Source organism: Pantherophis guttatus, chromosome 5 (assembly GCF_059756535.1).
Source record: "Pantherophis guttatus breed Tessera chromosome 5, ASM5975653v1, whole genome shotgun sequence".
NCBI lineage: Eukaryota > Metazoa > Chordata > Lepidosauria > Squamata > Colubridae > Pantherophis > Pantherophis guttatus.
This window is the reverse complement of record NC_142067.1, coordinates 30750934-30768147: the sequence shown is the minus strand read 5'-3', so window position 1 is coordinate 30768147 and position 17214 is coordinate 30750934. Positions and strand designations below refer to the sequence as shown.

The 17214-nt window shown below is 35.4% G+C and overlaps 1 protein-coding gene across 9 annotated transcripts in view; it reads right to left on the bottom strand.

Moving 5' to 3' along the window:
• Positions 1–16698, bottom strand: part of ZBTB20 (zinc finger and BTB domain containing 20) — a 531250-nt gene extending 514552 nt beyond the window's left edge. For 2 of the 9 annotated variants that reach the window (XM_087894803.1, XM_087894801.1), the window contains exon 1: positions 16540–16599. The gene's annotated coding sequence lies outside the window, so the exon portion shown is untranslated. Of the gene's footprint in view, positions 1–16155; positions 16249–16539 lie in introns of those variants that run through there. The other 7 variants (XM_087894799.1, XM_087894811.1, XM_087894812.1 and 4 more) reach the window with 7 other exon arrangements.
• Positions 16699–17214: the final 516 nt, after the last annotated feature.

Genomic DNA, 17214 nt, shown 5'->3' with positions numbered 1-17214 from the left:
AGTCAGGATCAAACTCCTGCAGTGGGCAGAGTTAGTCTTCAATACTCACTGTGCCACCAGATCAAACATTGCACAAAGTAAATAAAGGATGTAAAAGAAATTTTTTTTAATGCAAATGTATGTATGTATGTATGTATGTATGTATGTATGTATGTATGTATGTATGCATGTATTTCTGGGTGTACCTGTTTAGAAATAAGCCTTTCCTAAAACTTACCTTCAACTTTAATGATGAAATGATGTTAAAATATATGCAAATAGATGCTTACTTAATTATTGATATATGACTAGTGATTTAAAATGTCATCAGATTTTCATATCTCCCCTTTGATAAATGGAATTGTATTTACTTATTTAATTTAATTTAATTCACAGTGAAAATTAAGGAACATTTTCTATGAAAATAGCCTGAAGAAATTAAGGCATGTTTGCTGCATTATTTCACTTGTAAAGAGATAACTGGCCAAATTTTGGGGAGGAGGGGGAAATGATATAAAATATAAGGCTTATATCTTACTTCCTTAAAAGGACATTTCCTAAGGTGATTGGCAAATACATAGAAACTTAGCCTAGGTAAGATCCAGAATGAGTACAATAATCTGTTGTATTATATAAACTTTCTTAGAATACAATTATATCCTTGGTGATAGTTTGACAAAATCATATGAACCCAAATATCACCTTTATTATGCTCTAGTATTGCATGTATATGACATGTCATTTCCAAGAAAGAGCATATCCTGAAATCTAAAGAAAGCTTTGTTGCAATAATCCTTACCAAGAGCTATCATATAAAGCTACAGTTTTAAATCCACTTATCATGGATTCCTAAATTTGTAATCAGCAGGATGAGCCTATTTTAAGCTAAAAGTTTGAAGAGATCAACATGAGAAAGCTGTTCTTGTATATACCATTTCTAACTACAATACTAACAACTGTTCTGTAGCTAACAATAACAACCACCACTATCCCACAATAGTTCTGTTCTATGACCATCAAAAATTTCTTTAATTTATGCGATGTCACATGGTTTATCACAGAAGCTTGAAAAAATGTAAAGCAAGGAGTTCTGATTTCTATAAGGAAATAATTGCTGACTTCTAAATTAATTGTTACATTATAATTTGCCCTAGATAATTCTGGTCAAGCATCTGTTCTCAAGGACACAGTTCTCAAAAACTTTGAATACTACTTTAATTTCACATAACTCTATTGAAGAAAAAAAAAAGCAAGCTAGCAATTAGACCAATTAAAGCCAGGACCTCTAACTTACTCTTCATTTTTGTTTGTTCTAGAGAAACAAACACAATCTGGTTAAAAATAAAGCTGAACTATCAATGATAGAACATTCTCATCTTACTTTAAAATTATTAACAAACATGTTAAACTTTAAACAGTAGATTTCATGGTATTGTTTTTATGATCTAAGAGTGGATGGGTTTTTTTTTTTAAGTACAAGAAAATACGTTTATTAACCATTATTTTTAATAGTCAATCTACATTGTTTGATAATATAATTTGCAACATTTTGCTTGCTTTTTCAGTAAGAGTCCAGATTCTTTGTGTTATTATTTTAAAAACAAATTATCATTTTTGTTCAGAGTTATTATGCAAAAACAAGATCGAGCCCTATCCCAAACAGCTGCACCATGTTCTGCCTTCAACATTAGACAAATTGCTCTGAAAGTCTGATTTTCCAATGCACAAAAGCTTAACCTGCCACTTACAGGCTGCTTTTAAAGATACGTATTTAGAAGTGCCAGTCACAAATTACTTCCATAATAGTGTATTTAGCATTGCAGCCATAGGATCCCAAAATTTCTCTTTTAAAATTCTAATGACTCACCCTTTTCTTTACATCTTAATTATTCTTTAGTACAATGAGAATAAAATATTCAAGTATCCTGTCACACATTTTACTGGCACTTCAAACCAGACCTTTTTATGTTTTGCTCTAAAAAGTGAAATATATATAGTCCAATAAAGATGGGAAAAAATAATAAATAAGAATAAGCCCTTCCTTAAAAGAGCTGTCTTTAGAGATGGTACTTTGGCCAATTAAAAAAAAAAACTTCTTTACGGTCCTCAACTGTACTGGTGTAATTATCATGGGTCATAACACAGAAGAGTTGTGTCAGCTTTTTGGATATCAAAGTTGACCATTAATGCAGCATCTGCCTGTGTGCCATATTTCTGTAAGGACATTTAAAATATTCAAGAAATAGAGTGAGAGACAATACTATTTTAAATGTTCTAAAAGCCACTGAATAAGATCACACCTAACTGGGGATTTTTAGAAGTGCTACATGTAGGAATTACAAAAGATAGGCAGTGTGATTCAGCATATTCTCCACACAATATCTAAAACAGATACATCATTCTCAAGCAAATTTGCACTTGCATACATACTCACATGTATGCAAACAATTTAGGTATAAAGCTCTGTATGTTTAGATATATGGATAAAGAATTATAGTTTAACATCTGCATTTTGCTTCCTATTCTGCAAAATATGCATTTCAATATATGAAAATACGTCAAGGATTACCACAGCAGCAGTGAAATCCTCTGAAGTCTGCTACTGGTTCTGTGCTACCGAGCACGTGCTTTGTGTGCGTAGGCGCACCTGAGGCGCGGCCGCGCAGCACTAAAAAAGAACATTATGAAGCCTTCCGAGTCTGCAAAGGTAAGTAGAACAATGAGGGAGGGGAATCCGCTGTGCCACGCGATTTAGATTAGCTAGAAAGCAGGAAATCCGACAATTCTAGCTAATATAAATCACGTGTCACAGCTGATCATCGCCCAGCTGATCATCAGAAATACCGGTTTGCCCAAACCAGTAGTATTTTTTACTACTGGTTCGTCTGAACCAGTCCGAACCAGTAGCATTTCACCCCTGCACCATAGTCCATTGATGCAGCAGAGTGAAGAAGGCCAATTCTCTATTCCTTTCTTATATCTCAATAGGGCACTATCTCTGAAAAGTATCAGGGCTACTATTTAACCTCTCTCCTCTCTTGCTTTAAACTTTGTTTAAATCTTTCTTTCTTTGTAAACTATGTAATTTACATGTGTTAACACTCACAATTGGGATTAGCAATTCCATCGCTAAGCACTGCGGTCACTAAGAACAAAATCACATGACCGTCATCAACATATGTCACTTTCCATTTGGCCATTACGCAAGACATCACATGAACATGAGTTGCACTTGTACTGCCACATTCTCCATTAACTCTGCTTGTCAGAAGCCAATTAGGAAACACACAAGTAGCAATCATGTGATCACTATGACATAAATGTGGGGATTGCTGACAAAATGTTTTTGTTTACACTGTCATAATTTTTAATGGTCATCAATCAATTTCAATCAGATTAGAGCTGGAAGGGACCTTGGAGGTCTTCTAGTTCAACCCCCTGCTCAAGCAGGAGAACCTATACTATTTCAGACAAGTGACTGTCTAGTCACTTCTTAAAAACCTCCAGTGATGAAGCACCCACTTCTGATGGCAAGCTGTTCCACTGGTTAATTATCATCACTGTTAGATGAGGTAGAGAGGGATACCTGTGTTGTAAACCCCAACCTTTGCGGCTTGTCAGCATAGCTAGGGCAGAAAAAAGGGGAACCAGGCTGCACAAGTGGCAGGCCAACGCATGTGCATGTGGGTAGATCAACTTGCACAAGATGAGCTGCACATGTGTGTGCACATGTGCTGGCCTGCTGCTCGCACAGCCCAGTTCCGAATAGGCCATGGCCCAGGGGTTGGGGACCCCTGTTGTAAACAACTTTGAAATTGTGTAATAGGACATTATACATGTAACATACAAAAGTTCTAAATAAATATATAAAATAAATATATCTCACCACATTCCTTATTAATACATAGACCCAGGAATGTTCATAGTATCACACACACGTAGAAGAAAATGCTATTTCCTCAGAATACCAATCAGGACAATTAGAAAAAAATATCAATCCTGAAGAAATTTCCTCACATACAGGATATTCATAGTATCTATGGATACAATAGCCATGTAATATAATATTAGTGACAATAATAATAATTAATATTATTCCTTCCAAATATTGCTTCCAAATTCAAAAACAAATGTTTTCCCATCTTGTCTTATGTATCTACTTTTAGGGTATTTTAACTTACAGCAATAAAAAGAAGCCCATGAATTTCTGATTAATTAATTAGGAAAACTAGACCATTTAAAACTTGTTCTCAAGTATAGAAAGTGAGTTTGAGACTATTAAGAATCTAAAACTTGGTCTAAAACATTCTCTGTAGCATTCTCTAAACATCACTTCCAGTGATATAACTTAGGCTACATGTCCCATCGGAGAGCAAGTGTCAGCAAAGTAAATGCATTAGTTAGAGCTTAATGGTAGTTTAGTGTTCAATACCTTGAAATATTAAATATGTTTTTTTCCCAAAGTAAACTGCAATTCAGTTTTAATGAAGACATTAACTTGCTTGATTTGTAAGCTCTTGTGGAAAGCCAGTTTAAAATATTGTCACAAGAGGTGAGCAGAAGTAGCAAGAGCTGCTGCAGAAAAAAAAGAAAATGTATTTTATGAAACAATTCGAGAACGAGCGTGAATGTGTACCCATTTCCTTTTACCTTTGGTTAATGTGATTTGAGCGTACCATAAGTAGAACCGCACCTGTACATGGCTTGCAATTATGAGTATTTAAAAGCAATGACACTTTCAACATTTCTAGATGTCCATTTTCCAGGATCACAGAGTTCACCAGAAGCATTCAAGGGAAAAGTCCAAAATAGATTTTCCCAGTAACTCAGTAGGACGTACTTGACAAAAGGGCTTTTTATGAATGGCGCTGATTTAAGAGATAGCAGTGAAAATGAACAAAAATCACTCTGCAGTATGACTCTGCAATACCTTGGGCAGGTTAGTGTTCTGTGTATACTAGAGTACATATTTGCAGCAAATGCAATCTTGTAGCACTGTCTTTTTTAAAAAAGTAAGCAACTATGTACATTTCACTCAGGAGACAGGGCAAAGATTTACCTGACAAAAAAAAAAGGAGGCACAATTTGAGAAAATCATAGAAGCAAGCCACCACTAAGAAAAGCCACTATATGTAGTTGCCACTTCTAAATCTTTGGACTTCAACTGTTTTGGTAGGAAGATGCTGGCATATTTAAGTTCTTTGAAAACTCCATGCAAACACATTTGAAAAAAAAATCATATTATTAAAAAGCACATGGAAGACATTACTATATTGCATAAAGAGTCTAATGTTCACGTGCCATCTGCAAATAAATGTTAACAAATATATTTTTTGGCTCTAATAGATCCTCCTGTAATATTTTTTAATAATCACCAAGATAATTATATGGGAACATCCTCTTTCCATTTTACTGTAAAAACAAAATCAGGGCAGCTTACAGAGAAAAATATAAAATAACGAAGAAAGTATAAGCAATGCATATAAGCATTTTGTAGTGATACATCTGTTCATATTTACTGAGGAACTTTTCTGAAGGATTTATTCCGTAGTAAAGTGAATATAAGATTGCAGCCAAGATTTGCTGCAGGCCATTGAAAAACTTTCAGACATATAATCATTATATTCAAATTTTCCACAAATTTGTTACATTAAAAACCATAGAGGTAAAAGACTAGACATCAAAATTACAACTTCTCCCATTCATGCTCTCCAAAAATTTTCTATGTGTCAGAAATCTTGAATTTTTGCAGCTATAAATTCAATTATTAAATTTAGGATAATGCTACAATCTTTGGTGATGTTCTTTCTGCATTACAAATGGCCCATTAAATCAGTGAAGTGCCAATCAAGTGCTTTTGTGTGCTGAAAAATGGTTTAACAAAAGCATTTTTGCAGGCCTCTCCTTACACTATAGTCAGTGTCACCTATATATGATAATTGCAATGTATTTTTTGTATCAACTCCAAATGGAAAGAATAAGATTCTTACCCCCTCCTTTTTTAAAAAAAATAGAAAGTCATAATCCTACATATTTGGAGTTTTATTAAGGTGTCTAAGGATATTTAATATGCCTAAGCAACCCTTTGTATAAAATTTCTGTTGTAACAGGAAGAAATAATGTGTTTAACAATCCCAATAGAAAAAATGACACCTTGAGCTTTGGATTCACTTCCCTGTTGTACAATTTAATCATACTCTTGTTCAGTCTCACACTGCTGACTGCTGGAGGATAGCCCTCCCTCTCAAATGAATAATTCTTCCACAGCTGAAATCTAATCTGCCACACATTTCGCTTCACATTTTGCCTTGTGATTTTATTTGTACTGTTTAAAAAACAGGACATACAGAGTTTGTTCTCTCTGCACTTTATATTCCTTTTGTTCATGTGATTTTTCCTTTCTTAGAAAAGCTATGTACAAAAGCAATTGTTGTTTTTTTTTGTAGCCACTTGTTATTGCTATCTTGCTATCAAATTACTTCCTGAAAGCCCTTTCTGCTTTACCAGAGCTTCTTTAGCAAAAGATATTGTATTAAAAAATCTATACAGACCACTACTAGATGATTACTAGCAAACCATAGAAATTTTGACTGGTGAATTAAAAGCCCAGTCATATTTTAGGAGCTATCATGCAAAACACTCCATCAATGTGTATATGTAAAAGACCACAATTTAAAGGGATAACATATATGCATACAGAAGAGAAATTATGCTTCAGGATTTGCTATAATGTGGTATGTAGGATCTTTCCAAAATGTTGATATATTCATGATTTAGCCACATTTTTTAAAAAAACTGAACAAAGTAAATGTGCCATACATAGTCATTTGCTAAGATGGCCGCTGTAAAAATTAAATAAAAAAATAAAGTGCACCATATACTTTGTTTTAAATGTATTTATTTCAAAGAAAATTTGTTTAGAAAATTTATATTTGTTTATTTAATTTTTTAATATAAATTTTTGTTTCACAAAATTTTAAGAATTACATCATTTTAATGTACTACATCTGTCCCAAATCATCTCTGCTGAATTAATCATCTTATTTGTTCAGATGGGAAATTAATAGAAACCAAATTTCCTTGAACTTGTGCTGATCCAAGGGGTAGGCATTCAGGGACCCCAGATATCAAGTTACCTTACTCAAATTTAGTTTCTATATATATCAATACTTTTAATAAATCATAAGTTTGGAAGAGGCAGAAGCCAGATTGAATGTCCAATTTTATATTTATTTCCAAAGTTGCCACTGGACTTCTACATAAAGGTCTGAAATACATTCTTAGAAAATAGAAATGGTTGGTGGCTACAGCAATACTTTATTTGGAAATGTTCCACCTACATAAAAAAGACGAAATAGACTAGCATCCTGATTGACTAGAAGGAATTACAAGGAACAATTTGCCAAGTTTCTTTCAAAAAAAAAAAAGAAAGAAAGAAAGAATGCTTTTGTATTGGCTAAACCAGTGGTGGGTTTCAAAAATGTTTACTACCGGTTCTGTGGGTGTGGCATGGCTTGGTGGGCATAGCTTGGTGAGCGTGGCAGGTGAAGGATACTGTAAAATTTCCATTCCCTTCCCACCCCAGAGGAAGGTTACTGCAAAATCCCCATTTCCTCACGATCAGCTGGGACTTAGGAGGCAGAGAATAGATGGGGGCGGGGCTAGTCAGAATTTTTACTACCGGTTCTCCGAACTACTCAAAATTTTTGCTATCGGTTCTCCAGAACTGGTCAGAATCTGCTGAAACCCACCTCTGGGCTAAACCCATACATAACAGCCATTTTATGACTCTTACCATAAAGCCATTTTGGCATGTCACAAGATACATTCAATATACCAAATGTGTTCATTGCCCCATTTCTAATAAATTTACTATCATGGAACAATAGTCTGACAATCTTACTACCAAAGCTTTGTATGTTGCATTTGTATAATATAGACAGGATTTTTATTCCTCCCAATTTTCATCAACAATCACGATACTTTCTCCAGCACACACTGGTAATAATCTACCATTTACAAATAAGATGTTTTGGTTGGGAGTAAGAGACAATGTGTTAGCTTACAGATACATTTCTTTGAGGCTTTTTCCTAGGATGACTTGATTGCTTCCTCTCTCAACTGCTCATTTCTTTGACTCCTATAATTCTTGCTCCTATATATGTTTCATTATACATTTATATAGAACCAAGAGATATATATTGTTAATATTTCTTCATAAATATAGGTAGTCCTCAATTTGGGACCAATTTAACCCGGAACTTCTGTTACTAAGTGATGTGGTCATTAAGTGAATTGTGACCTTTTTGCTGCAGTCATTAAGTGAATCCAGTTTCTTTTACTGACTGTGCTTGTCAGAAGGTTGTAGATGATAATCATATAACCCAAAGATGTTGGAACTGTCATACTGTATATGGATGCTGGTTGCCAAGTGCCCAAATTCTGATCACCTGACCGCAGAAATGCTGCAATGTTTAGAAGTGTGAGAACCAGTTGTAAATAATTTTTTGCACCACCATTGTAACTTCGAACAGTCATAAATCAATACCTGTGACCTAAAATGTTGTCCACACACGTCCTAAAACTAGATAAAGGAAATCTAATTAAACAAATAAATATCATTGATTTATTGAGAAAAATGATTGAAAGGTACATCTTTATGTATGGCAAAAAGGTGAACTTCTGGTATCAGTTCATTTGAAGAAGAAATTAGAATTAGATGGGTGTTTCAATCAATGGGATAATAATCAGATGGGAGTGTGGGAGATCCTGCCTTATTCAAAGAACAGTATTCTGGGTATTTATTGTTTAAGTTTGGTCTTCATAACACAACTACACAGAAATTGCTCAAAGGAGATTTCTGAAGACCTCCAAAAAACTGTTGTTGATGCACACCAATCTGGAAAAGATTACAAACAAATTTCTAAAGTGTTTGGTCTCCACCAATCCATTATCATCCAGATTGTGTAATTAAACACCATTACTACCCTCCCCAGAAGTGATTGACCATCTAAGGCAGGGGTATCAAACTCGTATTGTCACAGTGGCAACACGTGACGTATCGGGACTTTTTCCCCCTTTGTTAAACCAGGCAGGGGCGGGGCCAGCACATGACGCATCTGGCCTGCGGGCCACAAGTTTGACACCCCTGATCTAAGGTCAACAAGAGCAAAGTGTGTAACACTCCAGGAGGTCTCAAAACAGCCCAGAATAATGTATGGGTAATTAAAGGCCTCACTTACTTTGCTGAATATCAGTGTTCATTCATCAAGAAAACACTGAATAACAAAAGTGCGCATAACAGTGTGCAAGGAGAAAGTCACTACTGTCCAAAAAGAACATTGCTGCCCATCTACAGTTTAGAAAGACCATGTGGATAAGCCAGAGTGCTATTGGGAGTGTTCTGTGGATGGATGAGACCAAAATCTTTGGCTTGAATGAAAGAAGCTTATCCCATCTGTGATAGATGGTAGTAGTAATACCAAAGTTTGGGCCGGTTTTTCTGCCCCTAAACTAGAATGCCTTGCCATCATTCATGGAATTATAATTTTTGGATTGTACCAGCAAATTCTATAGAAAAATATCAGGCTCTGTGTCCATGAACTGAAACTCAAAGGAAAGTGGTTATGTATCAAATAATGGTTGAAGAAGAAGAAAGTTAATGTTTTGGAATAGGCAAATCAAAATCCTGACCTTAATTCTCTAGAAATATTGTGGAAGGACCTAAAGCAGTTTATGTGAAGAAGCCAACCAATATCCCTAAATTGAATCTGTTCTATAACAAGGGATGGGCTAAAATTACTCCAAGTCAAATGTGCAGGATTGATCAACAATTATCAGAAATGTTTACTTGCAGTTACTGCTGCCCAAGGAGGGCACACCAGTTAGTGAAAGTGAAGTTTCATAGATTTTTTACCAAACCTCAGTATGTAGCCTTGGAAACTTTTGTCTCAATAAATCAATGAACAAGTATAATGTTTTTGACTTATTGGTTTAATTGGGTTGTCTAGTTGTACAACTTTGTGGAAAACAGATCACATTTTAGGTGATGTTTATGCAAAAATTCAAGGGTGTTCAAAAAATTGTAAGTATCCTTCTAGAAAACATTTTTGTTTCAATGTATACAGAATTTCTCAGCTAATCCAATTCATTAGACGCACAAAGCAATTTTATAGGACTAACCTATAAGGAACAGATAAAAAAAACCCAATTCTTCTTTAAAGGAAGTAGGATATTGACTAATTCAGGAGTACCCTGATAATAACCAGGAACTCATTAACATTCCAATTACTTATGTAGATTGTAAGAATAGCTATACAATACTAAAACTCTTGTTCTCATAATCTTTAATTCAGTGAAATAGTGCATAATAGGCCAATATTTTTTGAACCAAGATACCTCAAATGGGCTATCTTATAGAATGTGTCAAAAATCCAAAATCCATGACTTCTATGTCATTAAAATTTGGCAAATTTTACAAAACATTTTATGACACAATAAACACCAACATGGTCTAGGCCAAAACCTGAACCACTACACCAAACAGGTTCTCTTTTCCACTCTTAGAATAACATTTTAAATTATCTAATGGAATGTTGGCTCTGTCTAAGAACCACTGGAAACAGTAAGCAAATTCATTTAGGGCTATGATGAGACAAAGTGCTATCCAAAGTTATCTTGCCTGTCTTGATCTAGCTTGGATTCAACATTATCATGCTTACTTACACCAGACATTTGCAAAAGAAAAACAACTTCCTATTGTTAACTTGATCCTTATGTCAAAATGCACTTTTTAGGTTGTAGGATGTTAATTGTAACAAAGTGAAGTGTCCAAGAAATTTCATATCAACATATTTTCACTTTAAGGGTATTCGTTGACTCCATTTACAGAATATGATTTGCCAATATGTGGCATTATTTCCCATTAACCTTATCTCCAAGTTTCAAAGAACAAAGTTTTATAGACAATAGTGCTATTAACCTTTCCATAGTTTAATTATCTATTGAAAATGAGCCTATTTTCTAATACAAGGGAGTAAGTTGTCTTAACTTACTAATGTTTGCAAAGCTGAACCCCAGAAACATGAATAAGTATTTAAATGCAGTTTACTCTGTTAATTTTATGTATAAAAATACATTTTAAAATCACCTAAATGTGTTTAACGTCAGGCTCCAAAAATCAAGAAAGACACGTTGAAGTTCTTCTAAGCAGTTTCCTTTAATTTTCCTTACTTATGGACAGAAATCTTGCCAAACTAAAGCAGACTACTTGCACCATAAAACACAGATTCTGGGAAACTATTAGGGAGGAGCTGATTTCACCCTCTATCTTCCACAGAACTTTGTTGTCTTTCACCCCTCTGGAATGCATTCCTCCCTCCTGGGAATCTGGACTACATTCCATAACAGTTAACTCTAATATAAATACTCCATTTTTAAATAAAGTTTGGGGTTTTTAAAAAGTTTTTAGAGCTTCTTTAAACCAGGTCTATTTTATCAGCTCACAATTCCTATTATGTCTAGGAATGCTGATATTGTCCCAGTGCTTTTACAAAAGAGAGTAACATAATTTTACAAGAATTGTTTTCATCACATTTTATTTCATATAAACATGAAAGTTTGCCTACTCTTAAGTACTTAAGCCACAAGTAATGCATACATACCAGTATGAAATATAGTAAATTTAAATATACACATTAAATAAACACATACAGTTTCATGGATCTTACTTCCAGGAATCTGGGTACAGAATCCAACCTTTAAAACTAAATGCCTAATTAGAAGTATAACAAAACTTTCCCTAACAAACCGACTGACATGATGGAGGGATAGATTTTTTTTTTAAAGTACGGCTATTGTAACATAGAGTTGGGTGGGGAAAAGATTTTTCAGCTTATGTAAATTATTGCATACTAGGGAAGGGAGATATTTTTAAATTGAAAAACACTGGGAAATCATACAATTTTCAAAATTCAGTAGTACAATTTCTGAAGGATCTAAGTACACCATATAAAGCTAAGTGTTTCTGGTAGCCATGTGGACTCCTTATCACTGCAGGTGTCTATCAATAAAAGATAAGTTACATGACATCCCCACTTCTTCCCTAAATGATCTTATAACTTTCTTATAATGTCGAAGTCTTAAAAATGCCAACCTATGGCCTCAAACCCACTTGTAGCTCCTGAAGGCTTGGGTAATATTTTAAAAGCATTGCTGCAAAATTGAAATATTTAATATAATGGAAGGGAAACATTATTTATTATATGTGATGTGGTTACCTTCACTCTCCCTCAAAAGAAATGTGTCAATCAAAAAGCAGGTTCACCTCTTAGCCTGAAAGAAGGGCAGTTGAGCCAAGGGATTGATGGCATTTGAGGAAAAAAAGAAAGAAAAGAACTAAGAGATTATTTTTGCATTTTCATACAGCATCCTTGATAGAAAGTGCTATATATGTATAAGGGACAAGAATATATATTTACAAGCATTCATAGCCCCTTGAATTTGACATGCTGAAAGAACTTTCAGAAAGAGGTTGGGGGTAGTGAAGGTGGAATATAATCCCAATGCCACAGGGTTCTGGTAGCTATCAGTATGACAAAATATAACTTTTCTGTTCTTTTTTAGATATTAGCAAGTTTCCTTATGGTGCTATAGAATAAACACCATTCTATTGTAAGAATGCGGATGATATATATGGCATTAACTTTAGCATTCTAAAACATAGATGATTTTTTAAGGATTGCTGCAGAGGTATGATCTCCCTGGGAGCAATTCAACTACTTATAGTCCAAGATTTCATTTTATGTATGGCTTGACTCACTACATGCTGGAATGATCCAAGTTAATTAGGAGACATTCTCAAGAATACTTTGTAAAAATGTTACTTTTTTACCATAGAAGTTTCATTGCGTTTTAGTTTACTTTAAGACACCAGAAGTGGGAATGATGTGACACTGGCAGATAATATATTTAAAAATTATTAATAAAATAATTTTAGAAGTTGCTTGGGATGTCATCTATTTTGGAATCTGTCATCAATAATTTGGAATTTTACCTGTCCCCCCCCCTTTTTTTTTTTAATGAAGACACTTTCTAAATCAACATTTCTAGATCATAATGTTATGGTAATTATTAGTATTTTAGTCAGTTCACAGATGAGTATACAATTTTACCAAAAAAATATCAAGGTTTATTAAGCTTTATCTTAACTGTATACTGAGATAAATTGGAAGTAACTTTCTTGTAGCAAACTATTTACAAATCTCCTGTCCTTCACAGACATAAAACTGCAACATGCACTATAGTTGCACTGCTGGGAATTAGTCCAGCACAGTGGAGAAAATGGCTTTTATGCATTCCAAACCCTATTGCATAATACCAACATTTTTCAAATACATTTCTTTTATAAAATGGGTGGATCACAATTGCCAGTCCTTTAAAATGTAGCTATTTGCTGAAAGAACAGACATACATAATCCACATTTGGAAACTGACTAAAACACTAATACTTACCATAAACATATAACACAGAAATAATTTCGAACACATATTTAAAAGACCCAAGTTATTAATGTATTTTAAAGCTTCCAAGGTAGATGACATCCCAAGACATACATTTATATATATTATTATATATGAAGTTTGCAGCAACTCCAGCTATGTCCAAGAATGTTAAAGTTTCTCCTTATTAGATTTATTCACAATGTATTTATTACAATTCATTCTGCAAGATATTAAAATTGTTTTTGTAAAACCCACAGAAAAGGTTTAATCTTTTTTCAGATATTACTGATGCTGCCTTAACTGCAGGCACACAGGGTTTTTTTTTACTACAAGGAGAATGGGAAATCTTATATCCTTTTCAGAGATCCTGATCCATATCAGGATGGGGAGGGGGGGCTTTAGCTGCTTTGCCCATTTCTTTCTATGATCTGTTTTCAGATTGCAGGGCAGCCAGAAATTTCTAGCTGTTTGCTGATAGAGAAGGCAGAAGCATAAGGAAAACAATAGGTAAAATTCCATACTAAATACAAATTAAAGGCACAATAGCAACCACAACAGTTGAAACAGCTGTACTTGCTGTTTTTTGAAAAATAATTTACTGAAGTCCAAATCTATTTTTTATATTGTAGAAGCTTTCAAATCTAATCCAGGAAGGAAGTGGATTTAGAACACTACTGATAAACGTTTACCTGATAAGTAAAGAAAAAAATCCTGTATTAATTAAAGAGGTTTCTCTAATCTGGATAAAACACGACTACTTAAAATATTTGTTTATTTAATTACTTGTTTACTTAGAAAGTAGTCCACTGAGTTCAATGATGCTTAATTCTAATCAATATGAAGGGATTTCATTTGTTAGTAGAGAATCGAGTTGTTTCTAATCTACATTAATCATTATATAATTAGTGCAGGAATGTCTATTTTTAGTAATAACATTAACATGCTTTTTTGTGTAACATTATTACGTTAACTTTTCAGGTTGCAAAATAAAGTAGTAACCACATTTAATGAAATTTATTCAGAAATATCCATACAATTTGTATCAATCACTTTAGGACTGATACTATTCTATCTTCTTTTTTAAATAAAATAAAAAAAATGAAAACTCTTAATAAGTACATCAGATAGATCCTTTTTTCATAGTACATCTTTGCTTACCCCACATCCAAAGTTCAAACAAGGGTAACTTCATACTTTTTCTTCAAGGGGCATAACTTTGCTTGCGACTTAGCATTCTAGTCCCCATTTTTTTTCCATCCGTAACTCAACACCAGTTTATTTTGCTTCCTTACATTCCTGGACCTCTCTCCTCCAACATACAGAATTGAATTTAACTATTTGAGTTAGGGATGGAGGGAAGGAACTGGAGCAAGGCCTGTTCTTTCCTAGTCTATCAAGAAGCAAAGTGAAGTGAAGCAGATCTTAGCTAATGGACAAGAGTGAAAGAATAACTCAGATCAAGCCACAAACTGCATTCATCCAATTAACCCACTTCCAGCCAATGTTTCAAACAGAAACTGATTTTTTTTATCCAAGCAGATTAACTTTAGAACTGAAAGCATCAATCTAGGTTCCAGTGGAAACCCAGCAGAAAGTATGCCCGGGTGGCTCAGATGATCTTCTGTTCTAATTCTCCTTAAGACAGTGAAATTAAAGATTTGATCACCAGCAGGTTTTTCATATGAATGAGTGTCTCCACATTCATTATTACCCTATTCTCTAGCCAGAGGCACTTTAGCCTCGGCTGAAATTTACGCTCACAGAGTATATAAATTAAGTTCACTATAAAATACTCACTGAAAGCATTCAAGTTCAATCCTGAACTTTCTAAATTACTTTTTTTTCTCCAAGTTACATTACTATTTTAAACCCATCATTAAGGAAGCATCTTTATTAAACCAGCTGACTGCTTATGAAAGAATTCCAGATCCAAAGAACTCTTATTGAGGAAGGTGGTAAAAACAAAAAGCAAAAAAAACCCTGGATTAATAGCGTGGATGAGGAAAAAAATGTAGGTGGTATTAAAGCCAATGTTCCAAGATGGAGAATAGGAGTCGGCTGCAAACATGCGAATTTGTTTTGTTTTGTTTTTTACCCCTGGGTTCAGTATACCCAAGACAAATCCTCCCCCCCCCCATCCCTACTGAAAAAGCATTCATTGGGTCCGGTTCGGCTAATGCCAAGTTTGTCCTGCAAGATCTATTTCGCTTTCTTTACGATCCAGAGTTTACAACCCGGGACACACCGCTCGGATATGAATATAAAGCTTTTTTTTTTCTTCTTTAATAAAGAGGAAAAAAAGCGCGCGCCTTTGAAATCAGCCCGACCCAAGAAAATTTGGGTGGAGGAAGCGGGATCCATCACTGCATTTCACGACTACTTGTCCAACCCGAGAATATTCACCATCCGTCACGAAACGTCACCCGACTTTATTCTGATTAAATGCAAGAAAGAGTTTTAAATTTTATTTTTAAAAGAGTCCCACCACTTATCGCTTCCGCGCGAGTCCGAGTGCGGATCCGTCAGGCACAGAAGAAGCGTTAACTGTGCACGGGGCGAGAAAGGTAACTCGGCATATGCAAAGTTGCGAGATAACCTGAAGACGGGATTCCTAAGCCAAAGTCCCAAGCCCGAGTATTTCCCGAGGAAATGAGCGCAGAACTGCAGCCTTACCTCGCTACCCCCGTTCCCACGGATCGAGTATGCACACGTATAAGGCTTATAGGGCAGCGCGCACTTTACCGCCCCCCCCCCACCCCGAAAGGAAATCCTAATTAAAACTCGGCGGGGCTTATTCCCGATCCAATACACGCAACTCGTGACATTCACACTTTCTCGGGAGTAAACTTCCCTGGCTTGCAGGCAGGAGAGGTTGACTTCCCACGAGATTCAACTTGCGCGCGACTCTTTCAGAGCTTTTATTTTGTTTTATTATTATTATTATTATTATTTTACACATTTAGCCCTAATTGCTTTCCCCTCTCACTACCCTCGGAGAGGGCGGAGTTTCAACCAACCACACCTCTTCACCCCCCACTGACCCCGGAAGAGCGATACCTCTCTCGTCTTCTGTCAGCCTCCCGCGCCAATTCAACTCTTTAATGTAGAACCGCCGCCACCCTCCCTTCAGGCGAACCTCTCATTGGCCCTTAGCCCCGCCCACCCGGCCCGCTCAACTTTTCGATTAGTTGGCTCCCCTGCCACTCCGGAGTGTGCTCCGCTTCCCCCAACAACCATACAATCCTTCCCTCTCATCCGCCTGTATTTACTGCTTTCTCATTGGAGTGGTTCCAGCCTTTAAGAAAATAAATCTCCGTTATGTCCCCAGTGTATTGGTCTTGACGTTTGTCAATCAGACATCAGTGATGCTTATCATTGGAGGATATACATATGATTAAGGCTGACCTTTTTAATAACTCGTGTTTCATTTGCCCGGGCTAGCTGCCAAAGTGACCCAAGCTTGCAAATGATTGGCTCGAAATGATCTTTTTCACGCTGCCTAGCATGTTAGGTTGCGAACCTTCGCCCGCTCCCCCTTTTTTTTCTACGCATTTCTATTTCTTCCTTTATTTATTTATTTCTTCCATAAACTTAAATGACCTCGGTAGGGAGGGGGAAGGGAGGCTTGCTGTTATACGGTGACCAATAGCAGAAAGGACAGAGGAGGAGCCTAGAAGGCTTTCACCAATCATAATAGGATATTACCTGCGTACTTAGCAGGTTGCCAGCCAA